The 13,986-nt window shown below is 32.8% G+C and overlaps 2 long non-coding RNA genes across 4 annotated transcripts; one reads left to right on the top strand and one right to left on the bottom strand.

The window, feature by feature from the left end:
- The first annotated feature begins 5,710 nt into the window (after nucleotides 1-5,710).
- On the top strand, nucleotides 5,711-11,925 carry LOC116402885. The gene is made up of 2 exons (XR_004215560.1): nucleotides 5,711-7,912; nucleotides 11,371-11,925. It is a non-coding gene; the product is annotated as an uncharacterized LOC116402885 (long non-coding RNA).
- LOC116402884 lies at nucleotides 9,456-12,838 on the bottom strand. Of its 3 annotated transcripts, XR_004215559.1 has the most exons (6): nucleotides 12,362-12,838; nucleotides 10,689-10,918; nucleotides 10,453-10,620; nucleotides 10,283-10,395; nucleotides 9,939-10,195; nucleotides 9,456-9,852 (listed from the first exon to the last, which is right to left on the bottom strand). It is a non-coding gene; the product is annotated as an uncharacterized LOC116402884 (long non-coding RNA). The 3 variants fall into 3 exon arrangements; XR_004215557.1 differs by having other exon boundaries at nucleotides 9,939-10,395; XR_004215558.1 differs by having other exon boundaries at nucleotides 9,939-10,389.
- Between the last annotated feature and the right edge of the window lie 1,148 nt (nucleotides 12,839-13,986).

The following is a 13,986-nucleotide window of genomic DNA, read 5'->3' as shown; positions in this document are numbered from 1 at the left end:
TTGACAACGATTTTAAGGATTAAGAAAATGGTGGAGTTTGAAAGGAAGAAATCAAAATTTCCAAGAAACAAGCAAACATAGTAAAGAAGAAAATGGGAAATGGTGAACTGAACGTGTTGCACTAAAATCCAAGTTTTGACTGTTTCCATGTCTTTGTTGCCTTCTCATATTTCAAAGGGAGATAGTTCGTTTCTTGTTTTTGTTACCTTTTTTTTTTTGTCCATATTGATTTGTTTTATGTTGAGCAATTAAGTTGAAATAGCATGCAAGTATGTTAATTGAAAATTGTTCATCATTATTATTTAATTCTTATTTTTTATTTACTATGATTGTGGAGTTCTATTCTCTATTATTGTGCAAAGACTACTCTGGTCAGTTACTATTCTATATCTTTGCTGAAGACATGATACTGGTAATGGTGGCTTGAACATTTGACTTGAGAATGATTACAACACTGCCTCATGGAAAATCTTGTTCTTGTGTGTTAATCTATTAGGAATCTCATTTCCATTTCTTCAACTTAGTTGTAGAGGGTTCCAAAATGAAGAGTTTGATATAAAATACATAATTTTCTATTAAGTACTGAAGAACTTATGACTAGTTGAATTTAACCTTCTAAAGTTGAAACTTTCTCGAAAAGTATGGAATTAAAGGCCACTAAGATTGATTTATGTTGGTTGTTATGGTGTTAAGACTTTTAAGTTGAAGCTAAGCGTTCAAAAAGTATAATTTTAGCCTAAATTAAAATATGTAGGGTTTGATACAAATTAAAGATGAAAATGAGAATTTAAGCCTAAATTAAAATATGTAGGGTTTGATACAAATTAAAGATGAAAATGAGAATTTAAGCATTTACAAAATAAATAGCTTAAATTCTAGTAATGAAATGTTTTGGAGATTATTGTGACGTCTTGCTATGTGAAGGTAACTGAGAGGTCTAATCTTTGTATCCGACCAAACCAAAGTGGGGCAAACGTATAATCCTAGGAGAACGAGTTTTGTTTTTTACTATGAATGGTTACTTTCAAACATTTGATATGAAAATTGTTTACTTTGGTTTTATCGATGAGAACGTTTTGTTTGTTTATTAAGAAAACTCTGTTTAGCTTTAAATTGCTTGAAAAAGTATGAAACATAATTATAGATGTTGGTTTATGGCAATGGAATGTAAAGGTTGGTTTTCGAACCACAAAACCAATGTACTATGGTGATTTTACTCAGGCTACGTAAATGTATTTTTGTAGCGTCACCTATGGTTGTCAAGAGGTTTTTGGGCTCAAAGAGGTCGTGACCGAAGATCCGAGAACCTGAGCCTAGGTGAGGATATGGAGGGAGAATTGAGATATGGCTTCGAGCCTATTATAACCCATTTTTTTACACAAAGGAGCGGGTTCATGTTGTTACTGTGGTAAGCTAATAATGTGTGGGCTCCGTTTGGGCACATGTTTCCTTGTGGTTATGGATCACATGTGAGCTATTCTGGGTCGTGTGTTTAGTATGCTATCATGGTCGAATTAGATGGATGTTACTATTCTGGCGGGTACTAAATATGCGTGACCTAGTTGTGGCTGCATGATTCCTTGATCATGTGCGTGCTACTCTTGGTCGTATGTTTAGACGTTTTTCCATGATCGGATTGGCTACAGGTTGGTTGGTTGATTGGGGAATATGTGATTATAATGTTTTATTTAATACATTATTTATCGATGCGTATTTCCACATCTTATGAAGCATATTTTTACGTGCATTTGTATCAAATTACTTGCTACTCACTAAGCACTCAACTTATTTTTTCAATATTTTATCTCCCTTCCCAAGTAGCAACCCAGGACCAAGCTTTGTTTCAGCTCAATCGTTCTTGTAGATCTTCATTTCTTTTTCTTTTCTTTTTTTTGTTTGTCTGTATAGTTCAAACTTTTGTAATTCATCACTGGGTGGTTAGTCTCATCTAGAGAGACACTGTGGACTTGTGTTTTGGAAGATCCCTAATTAGTTTGAATACTTATGTATGCAATACGTAGTTTCCACCTTATATTCTACCTGAAGTTTTGAATCGATCTGAATGTGTGTGGTGAGACACACTAGTTGTATGTAGTATCTGAATTCCGTTTAAAATTTTATAGAAGTAGAAATGACTACATTTTCAGGTGTGGTTCCCTCATATTTAGGGGAGGTGCTGTCAAAATTATTATACATTTCTCTTGAAAATGGTGTTTTATAAATCTTACGTTTTAAAAGCATGTTTTAAGGAGTAGACTGACACCAGCATCTTTTTAAAGAGGGAATTTTTAGAACGGGGAGTTCAAGCTTGTTTCTAAATACACTATATATATGCATGGACATATAATATTTATAGTCGTAAGTATTATTATTATTATTAGCTTATTATGCTCAATACTTCGAGGGAAGTGACAAGAAATGAATCACACATATAAAGTTGTGATCGAATTTGATGGAATAAAATTTGCTTTATAGAGGAGGTAGGGGATTATCCTTATAATATCACTAAACATTACTTTGTGGATGGAACATATGGAGGGGGAGGCGGTGGGATGACCATTGGGGGATCATCAACGATGTTCGATTTTAAAGGTAAATGTGATGAGGTGGAGGAGGGGGTGGAATGACCATTTGAGGACCGCCAACATCCAGAATTAGTGGATGTGTTGTGAGGAGGAGGTGGTGGGATGACCATTTGAGGGCCACCAACGTCCGAATTAAGATGATGGTGTTGTGGAGGGGGTGGAATGACCAATTGAGGGCCACCAACATCGGATTGTGGAAGCTTGTGCGGTGGAGGAGGAGGGATAACCATTTGAGGGCCGCCAACATCGGAATCAAGATGATGGTGTGGTGGAGGTGGTGGAATGACCATCTGTGGTCCACCAACGTCTGAATCAAGATGATGGTGTGGCGGAGGGGGTGGAATGACGCATTTGAGGTCCGCCAACATCAGATTGTGGGTCAACATGAAGCAACACTGTAAATACACAAACAAAGAATTAGAATACATGCATACGTGATATATGTATATGTATATATATACAAACGGAAAATAATATTCTTGTATATGTACCACGACAATGTGACATTGTGGCTATGGACAAAAGCGATAGAAAAAGAAGATAAATTGTTTGTGTTTTCTCCATATTGGTCACTAGAAAATGGAGAATAGAAGATTAATCTTGTGGAAATGGATGGAGGAACGAAGGGTTTATATAAGATGGCTTTGTTGGCCAAAACAAGAATTATAGTTTAATCATACTCGGTACGCAACTCAATAAAATTGAAATTGATAAAGTTATACCCAAGCAGTTTTAATGGTCCATTTTAATGCCTAAAACTCAACAATCTTAACTTTCATCTAAAAAACATCCAATATCGTGCTTAAGAGAATTTAATTACTACTTAGAGAAATTAAATGAGAATAACAAAAAGAAGCTATCTGTGAAAAAAATAATTTCATATGCTCGTATTACCATAAATCTTCCAACAATAACCTTCTGTAAAAAAAAAAACAAAATCTTAGTTAATGATGGTAGTTATAACAGTTTATGTCAATGGGTATCAGTGCATTTTGAGAACTAAAAATTTCATGGTCCAATTGCTCCGCCTCTCCAATTTGTACTAAAAACAATTTTAAAAGTAAAAAGTAGATTTTTGGGAACTTTTAATCAAAAAAAAAAAAAACAAAACAAAAGAAAGGAAGAAAGGAAAAAGAAAAAAAAATTGTATGAATTAATTATTGATGGTTGTCTTAAAACCATCGAAACAAGCATAACTCAAAAAAGAAGTAAGTTTTATCGCTCGTAGGTTTATGTCTTGAATCTTTCATCTTCTATTGATATTGAAAAAATGAAATTTATTAACCAAATTACTATTGGGATATATTTTATCTAACTTAATTAGGTTGTTATATAATTTTAAATTGTGTTGTTGAATGAGAAGTTTTTTACTAATCGCAAATTGCCCCATCATTTTTTAGACTAGAAGATATAATGCTAAGAAAGTTAGCAAAAGAGGTAAAATTGAACCAAGGAACGAACTATAGTTTGAGGGGTGATGGTGCCTTAATGAAATATGATAGGTTGTGTGTCCCTAGAAACCAAGGCATAAAAGATTAAATTTTAGAGGAAGCATATAGTTATGCATATGCAATTCATTCTGGCAATACAAAGATGTATAGAACTTTAAAGAAGCACTATTGGTGGCCTGGTATGAAGCGTGAAACTGCAGAATATGTAGCTAAGTGTTTAATCTATCAATAAGTTAAACCTGAATGACATATAGCAGCAGAACTTTTAAACCCACTTCTAATGCTGGAATGGAAATGGAAACATGTTGCCATGGACTTTTTATTTGAACTTCCTCGCACATCGAGTGGGTTTGATGGCATTTGGGTGATAGTTGACAGACTTACAAAGATAGCAAGATTTTGACTAGTGAAGGTCACTTTCACCTTCGATAGGCTGGCCAAATTGAACATTAATAAGATTGTAAGTGCGTATGGAGCTCCCGTATCTATTGTGTCTGATATAGATTGAAGGTTTACCCTAAAGTTTTGGCTGAGTTTGCAAGAAGTAATGGGCACCAATTTACATTTCAGTACCATATTTCATCCTCTGACAGATTTTCAATAAGAAATAACCTTCAGACCTTGGAAGATATGCTTCAAGCTTTTGATTTTCAGTTCAAAGGTAATTGGGATGCTCATTTGTCATTAATGAGATTTGCATATAATAATAGTTTCCATTCAAGTATTGGAATGACACCTTATGAGGCTTTGTATGGTAGACGTTGTAGAACCCCCATGTGTTGGGATGAAGTTGGGGAAAGAAAGTCAGAAAATGTGATTAGTAGAAAAAAGTTGAAAACAACACAAGATTGTCAAAAGAGTTATACAGATAAGCGATGGAGAGACTTGAAATTTGAGGTTGGTGACAAAGTCTTTCTAAAGCTATCTCCTTGGAAGGGTGAGCTTCATTCTGGCAGAAAAGACAAGCTGAGTGCAAGATTTATTGGACCTTGTGAGATATTAGAACATATTGAGCTTGCGACGTACAATTTGGCATTGCCTATGGAACTTTCGAGTATTTGTGATGTGTTTCATGTGCGATGTAGCGTAAGTACGTTTCTGATCCATCTCATATTCTTGAAACACAACCAGTTCATTTGAAAGAGAACTTGTCTTACAAAGAGGAGCCAACACAAATTCTTCATAAGAAAGAGCAGGTGCTAAGGAACCAAGTCATACCGTTAGTGAATGATTTCTAACAAGTTTCATGAATAAATTTTGAGCAAATTATGAGGCTAAGTGAATGATTTTTGAAGTAGAAAGTAGATCATAGACTTTTCACGTAATTCCAAAAAGCCTCTGGTTTTTCGAGTATCCAATAATGTATAGGTGGAACTAAAAGCTCTATTTGGTATGGTTAGAAAGCTTGTTAATTTTCCTACAATCACTACAACAAAAACTATCTACTACGACAGTTGTTTACATTAGAAAATGGAAGGGAGGAGAAAAAACTGTCACATAGGGTAAAAATACCTGTCATTTATGGGAAAATGCGGAATTTTTCAGATAGTATTTTTTGCGAAAATTATTTCCTGTCGTAGAAGATACATCAAATAATTTATTTAATTTATTAAAATTCAATTCAATTTAAATGAAAAGTAAAGGGTTTTATGGCTTTTCCCGCAAATAAAAATTTCCCCAAATTAAAAACCCTCATTCCTCTCGCAGATAAGCCATCTCAAAACGCGAAGAAGACCATCTTTGGACGACACCCGTTCCCGTCACCACCACAGCCCTCTCATTCCCGTCTTCTCACTCTAGTACTATCGCAACCTCCTCTATCGAACGACAAACCTCCTCTATGGTAACCTGTTTAATCCATGCCTGTCATCTCCAATCCGCCGCAATCTCTTCAACATTCAAACTACGATCGTCACCTCCTCTGTCGGTAAGTCAATTGTTCCTTTTCTCTTTCTCTCTCTTTGCAAAGTTGTTCTCTTGTCACTACTTCCCTTAACTCCATGAGTCGTCCGTAAGGTCTGAAATTTTTGACTTCGTTTGAATTTCCTCTTTTGGGCAAACACCCCTACGTGATGTATGTGAAATAAATGTTGGGTTTATCTTTAACTTAAATTAGACCAAAAAATATTAAGACTTGAAGCTGAAAGAGAGTAAGAAAAAAAGGGAGAAGGTCCTGAAAATGTCCTTCATGTGTTTAGGTTTATGAGATGTTTATTTAAGGAAATTTTGATTTAGGATATATTCTTTTATTATATGGCACCGCCCCTTGTCTTAATTTTATATAATACTATTTGGTGATGTGTTTTGTTGGTTTTTCTGCTATGCATTTTTTCATGAGAAGATTGTTCTTTGGTGTTTAGCGGAGCCTAATAACTTCATCCTTAGTTGAGAAAGACTTCTCTAACTCTAACTTAGGAGGAGCCTAAAGGTAAGTATTTGTTGATGGTAGTAGACACAGTAGACCTTTATTTATCAATTTGTGGGGTCTAATTGAATTTCTTTAACTTCAAATTTTGCTTCAATCTCTCTATTTTAGTACTTTTAGAATACTTACTTTTTGTCATTGATGTTAATTTTGCTTTATTTTTGTCTTTACACTCTTAAATTAATTAACTTTTGGCATTTCGACTTCTTCGCTATATGAAGGCAAGTACTTACTTTTATGTACTCGAGACTCTTTCTTATTTTAACTTTTTCCATTTTATTTTGATTTTTAATTACAAGTTCTTTTGAAAATTGTTTGTTTATCTATTAACGTTGAGAAGAGAATAAAATGTTCTCTTCATTTTTTATTATTGAAATTTTGGTGGTTTTTTTTTGTTTGTTTGTTTTTTGTTTCTTTTTTGCTTCTTTCACTTTGTGGGAGAAGAAAAAGGTAGAAGTAAAACATTTTATGTTTTATTTTATATTTTACTAAAAATACTTTTTAGCAAGAGTAATACATAAATGTAACAAGAGTAATTTAGTGCAAAAATATTTGCGTATGGAAGGTGTTTGTGAAAATTCCTGAGAGATCTGGACTGTGGCTTTGTTTTATACAATTTGTTTTAAGCATATTTTGACTATTGAATTGGAAATGGACTTTTAGAATCCAACCCATTTGCTTTAATTGCACAAATTGCTAGTGCAAGGATTTGACTCCAACTCATGCAGTCTAAATAATGGTTTGTTATTATTGTTAGCTTATTTGTCCAATTCTAGTGTAAATTATTAGAAACTTCCTGCCCTGAGTTTTGTATTTACCCACTAGCATTTCATGATTCAATTTTCAGATCTATTTGAACTATCAACCCAGATTTATAACTTCAATGTTGGGTCTTTGGTGAAAGAAAATGCTAGAACCCAAATTTGAACTGAACTGTATATTTATTAATCTCTAAAAAGTTTGGTAGTGTGACCTATAACAGTTTGACAACGATTTTAAGGATTAAGAAATGGTGGAGTTTGAAAGGAAGAAATCAAAATTTCCAAGAAACGAGCAAACATAGTAAAGAAGAAAATGGGAAATGGTGAACTGAACGTGTTGCACTAAAATCCAAGTTTTGACTGTTTCCATGTCTTTGCTGCCTTCTCATATTTCAAAGGAGTTCGTTTCTTGTTTTTGTTAATTTTTTTTTTGTCCATATTGATTTGTTTTATGTTGAGCAATTAAGTTGAAATAGCATTCAAGTATGTTAATTAAAAAATGTGGATCATTATTATTTAATTCTTGTGTTTTGTTTACTATGATTGTGGAGTTATATTCTCTATTATTGTGCAAGGACTACTCTGGTCAGTTACTGTTCTATATCTTTGCTGAAGACATGATACTGGTAATGGTGGCTTGAACATTAGACTCGAGAATGATTACAACAATGCCTCATGGAAAATCTTCACGTAAGTTCTTCTCTTCAATAGTTAAATATCTTATAAGATAATGAACATAAATTGCATATTTTCTGAGATAAGATGATAGATACATGTCAAATCTTTCCTTGGTTATTGAACACATGGATGGGTGGGTATGGCTGAGAGAGTCCAAGATATAATGAATACTTTAGTGAGTCATGTTGGATTGCCAGCAGAAGCCATTTCATCAGAACGAAGAATTATAACCATACATAAAATCTAATCATGAACCGGTAAAACTGGTGGTGGAAATCCAGTTTTTTCAGTTGCATTTCAAGACACAGATTTCAACTCAGGATGAAAATGGTATGTATAAGGGGACATTTAGTGGCATATGTGAATTAAAAGACAATCTTTTTTGTTTTTTATTTTGATCTCAGTATTTATATTGCTCAAAAATTTGAAACTTGACTTCATTGAAATAGGAAATTGAATCTAACACCAGCTTTATTGAGTAGTATCCAAATAAAGTTGTTTGTGTGAAGTGAAATAAGGATTATTGTGAATTAGTTTACGGTGTGCAACCATTGAAATTGACAATGAAAACTTGAGATATTTAATATTGAAATTACGTACCTTATTTAAGATTTGTTTGATAACCTTTTGTTCTTATTTTCTCACAACTTTTGGTGAACTTTTCACCTTCCTTGAAAATACATTTGATTCCTAAGCCATATTAAAAAAAAAAAAAAAAACAAATGAAGTTTGTAAAAACTAACTATTTAGCTTTCTAACTTTTGACATGGTTTTTGTCCTTTTGAAAACGTTTTCTTTATTAAAAAAAGTTGGTGAATTACACATAGTGAAAGTAGTGTTTATAAGCTTAATCTAACTTTTCTTGACAAGGAAAAAATGTCATAATATACGAATTTGTGACATTTTGTTACTGTCGCCAATATCAAAATAATGACAATTTAATTTTATAAAAGCCGATCCTCGACAAGGAAAAAATGTCCTAATTAATATACGAATTCGTTACATTATTGTAACTATCGTCAACATAAAAAAGATGATATTTATTTTTATAAAAACTATCACGATTGACATATCCTTGAAATATACACTACTACAAAAACAGGCTCTCTTGACGTTTTCAAAACTGTCAAGAGACCCTATTCTTGACGGTTTTAAAACGTCGTTGAAGCCAGTGTCAAGAAAGCAAAAGTTCTTGACAGTTTATAAAACGTCAAGAATGGAGAACGTTGATGTTTTATAAACGTCAAATATACATATTTTCATGACATTTAAAAACCGTCAAGAATTAACTTGTTTATGACATTTTAAACCTGTCAAGAACGACCTTGTTTATGACATTTTAAAACCGTCAAGAATGCAATTGTTTATGACATTTTAAAACCGTCAAGCATGTTTCAATTTTTTTAAAAAAAATTGTAATTGAATTATATTTTTTTTCGTGTATTGTGCTGATCTAATAGTTTTGTACAGTTGTCCAGCAACAGTTTCATAAATATATACATATATATATGATCAACGGTATTCATCGAATATAGTTTCAAAACTCGAACATATATGAATATATAAAACCATTCTCCATATATCATATACAATCAATTCGAAGACTTTACATGGATATGAATATTTCATGACTATACATAGATATGAATATTTCATTAGATTGCCATGAATCCAACTCAACTTAGAGAGTCACAAAAGAGGATAGCTATAATAAATCTAATAAAAAGTATACCAATCAACCCCCCTCCTCCCCCATATGAACAATTCAAAAGAATTATCACCTAAAGTTTCTATACATAAAGTTTCAGATCATAAGCAGCGCCACAACAAAAAATTCCTACTTCAGAATCACAAATTATTGGTCACAATCATATGTACGAACCCAGAAAGTCAGCTAACTCAACTCATACCTCATCTAGTTCTGCCTGTGAGTGTGATCTTCGTGTATCAATCTATAAACATGCAAAATAAATTAAATGAATTGACTCACTATACAAATAAACCAATTGACTCATAAAAGAAATTGTTTGATATATACCGCATCAGATATGACAATGCTTCCCCTAGTCACAATTTCTCTCCTATACCTCATGACGTAGTATCCACACTCAGTACTCTCGACTTGTAGAGGACACTATATAAAATCAACAAATTTGAATAACGAAGTAATCCTAATTGCTAGTAGTCTACAAAATATAATGACTTTAAATGTTTGTACTTGCCTTTACTGTTCGCCATAAAGTTTGTTTTCTACTTTTCTTAATGTCCTTTTGTGACTGAAACATCGCTATTGCTCTGTTTTGACAAGATATAAGACTGAACGAATTTTTAAATATTGTACATGCATATAAGAATCTTCACTAAATGATATAGAAGATTAACTTATGTGTTGGTTATATATCTTGTAGTTGACTTCGATGTTGTCCTTAGTGAGTCAAGGTAGAATATTGTACCATCATACGCATATGGCCAGCAGTGCCCAATGACCCCTAATACTACAAAATATTAGTACTAGTTTTTTGCAATGCAACTAATAAAATAACTTGACTTACCCAGGATTAAAAGGAGCAAAAACTATTTCGTTACTTTTTGAGAGCATCAATCTACTACATAAGTTTCGAACTCGAGATTCTTGTGAGTGTTCGACAGAGGTGAGGGACGAATCTACAAAGACGTACAGTACATTTTCCTTCGAACCAAGAACAGATGAATACAAGTACCTACAAAATATTATAAACTCGTAAATGAGATACATATATTTAGATCTAAACAAATGAAATTGACTTACGTCATATAGGCCACCAATGTAAAGTTTCACACAACCACCTTCTTCTCTCCCAAACTTCTAATGCGAGTTACATCAAACATAATAGTTGGTCCTCATGGTCTCATGTTTGCTTTGAGGTTTCATTTTCAGTACCAATATGTTCATCATCCTCAATTCCAAATATTGCATTCAACTCATCAACACCAAGTTCTTTGTTAGTTAAATTGTCCATGTGATGTATGAATCAAAGGCTATCAATCAAAATCAAGAAACAATTAGCATAGTATACAAGTTTTAAACAAAATTAAAAACTAATCAATTGAGATGAATGGGCATAATAAACTTATGGTACTATTAGTTTGAGAACTGTAAAACAAACCATTATAATATTATGTAGGTATCCATGTGCCTTATCACAATCAAGAAGATATAGAAAGTTAAAATGATAATTAACTTCTAAAGTTAAAAAAAAAAACATATAAAATTTTAAAGTTAAAATGAAGCATGTATATTCTATTCTAGTGATGTTGCTTATATTGGGAGTAAGTCAAGCTTTCTTACACTATCTTCCTAACACAGTATCCACTTGCAAATGCAGTATGCAACTTTTTGTTTCTCTTTCTATCTATGTATTTTATGAGGTTTCTCTACTTTTCTTTTTTTTATGCATGTCAGAAATTGCAAAAATTGTGTTTATGTGTAGGTGAAACAGAAGGAAAGCACCTGATTGGTGAAACAATGTGTCGATGCAATACCTCAAAGTCTTGAGGAAGTCAAGAAAATCAAGGTATATACATGAGGCATCCCAAAATTTTATATTCTAAACTAAAACTTTCATTAGAGATATCAATGAAACCTTCTAACAAGTGACTGTTTCAGCCCAAGAATAATCCAACCTTAGGCTTCAATCAATAACAGTCCCAATCTTCATACACCAACAAACCAATGTAGTGAAACATCAGAGATTGTTGTTAACGAAAACTTGATTCAGATTATCAAAATATAGGAACCCAAGAAAGGGTAAAACATAATTGAACTTACGACTTCACTAGAACAACAACAAAATAATATTTAAACATACCATTTGAAAGCAACAAATTTAGACAGAGATAATAAATGTAAAGAGATAATTCATTTAGCAAACATATTGTTGAGTCTCATATACATGTGACCTACGATATACTCATGGGACAGGATATCAAAACACAGTAGATTTACACCATAGACTAAATCTAGAGACACAAAAAGCACTTAGAAAGTAAAAAACTAAAAACACAATAATCAAGCCAATCCCTCTAAGCCCCTTCCCCTCTAATCCTCCTTGCCAATTGAATGTCCTTAGGCATAATGGTTATCCTCTTAGCATGAATAGCACAAAGATTCGTATCCTCAAACAGACCAACCAAATAGGCTTCGGCCGCCTCCTGAAGCGTCGCGACGACACTGCTCTAGAACCTCAGGTCGGTTTTGAAATTCTGAGCAATTTCACAAACTAAACGTTTAAACGGAAGCTTCCGGATCAGAAACTCAGTGCTTCATTTTAACTTTAGAATAGAATATATATGCTTCATTCTAATCAACCATACACTAAACATAGATTCCAATCTTGAAGAAACCATAAAACTAAAAAAATCAAGACAATTTCATAAGCATCCAAATCAGTTTTAAAGCATCAATTTAATAGAACAACGCACCTAATTCAGTTTGTGGCAGAGAACAAAATGTGTTTGTTTGGAGGACTTCAATCAACGGATTTTTCAGAATGAAGAGATCGAGTGCGAAGAGATAGGCGTGAAGAGATGAAATTAATCCCCGGTGGTGATTTTGAATGGTGATTTCGAACGAGTGTGAAAACAAATTTTGAATGTCTTCAAAAACGAGAGAGGGATAGGGCTTCCCCAATGTCAAGAACGGCGAAGACGAAAGGAGTGAAGGATCGATGGTTACTTTTCAAAGACGGAGAAGCGTGAAGAGACGGCAGCGTGGCGAACGACGACGTGGAGAAGAAGATTTCGGAAGCTCAAGCGTGAAGAAGAAGATGAAGATTTTGAATACTTAGCCGTGAAGAAGAAGAAGATGATTCGAAATTGAGAAATTACGAAGAAGAAGAAGACGATGCGAAATTGGGAAATTTGGAAATTGGGATTTTTAGGGCAAAGCACGACAATCTTGAAAACGGTGCCTTTCCCTTTTTTTTATTTAATAAAACTTGACGTTTTTTAAACGTCAAGAATATAATTTCACTTGAAGTTTAAAAAATATCAAGAAATTTGGAAATTATAACATTCTTGACGTTTTAAAAATGTCAAGTTACTTGACGTTTTTAAAACGTCAAGGATAAATAAATAATACTTGACAGTTGATAAAACGTCAAGAAAGTTGAAGATTGGCAAATCTACGTCTTTTCATAAAAATTATTGACGTTTTTTCTTTGAAATCACCCATTTATTGACGTTTTTTTCAAAAAAAACGTCAAGAAATTAAAACTACAAACGTCAAGAGAGTCTATTTTTGTAGTAGTGATAAAAAAATGTCACAATAAACGAATACGAGACATTTTTGTAACTTTCGTTAATATACAAGTGATAATAGTTATTTGTTGTCTAAAATAAAATATGACTGTTATTTGTTGTCATAAAATAGTAATTAATAACATTTATTTTCTGTTATGAAAAAACTTATTGTGACAGTTTTTTCAAACTGTCATGGAAAAAAACTGTCATGGAAGGACTTTCCACAACAGGCGATACTATGACTGTAAATAACTATCACAGATTTTGTTCGTGACAGAAAATAATTGTCGTAGTAGACCATTTTTGTTGTAGTGAACTTTCATGAAGAATTCGAGAACTAAAAATGACGGGAAGTAGGTTAAATTTCAAGATCAAAATTGAAAGTAAGCAATAGACGTGAGTTTGCTTTACCGTGTTTCGATCGAATTGTGTGTTAATCTATGAGGAATCTCATTTCCATTTCTTCAACTAAGTTGTAGAGGGCTCCAAAATGAAGAGATTGATATAAAATACATAATTTTTTCTATTAAGTATTGAAGAACTTATGACTAGTTGAATTTAACCTTCTAAAGTTGAAACTTTATGGAAAAGTATGGAATTAAGTACTACTAAGATTGATTTATGTTGGTTGTTTATGGTGTTAAGACTTTTAAGTTGAAGCTAAGCGTTCAAAAAGTATAATTTTAGCCTAAATTAAAATATGTAGGGTTTGATACAAATTAAAGATGAAAATGAGAATTTAAGCCTTTATAAAATAAATAGCTTAAATTCTAGTAACGAAATGTTTTGGAGATTATTGTGACGTC

This window comes from Cucumis sativus, chromosome 3 (assembly GCF_000004075.3).
Source record: "Cucumis sativus cultivar 9930 chromosome 3, Cucumber_9930_V3, whole genome shotgun sequence".
In the NCBI taxonomy this organism is placed as follows: Eukaryota; Viridiplantae; Streptophyta; class Magnoliopsida; order Cucurbitales; family Cucurbitaceae; genus Cucumis; species Cucumis sativus.
This window is presented reverse-complemented; position numbering and strand designations above follow the sequence as displayed.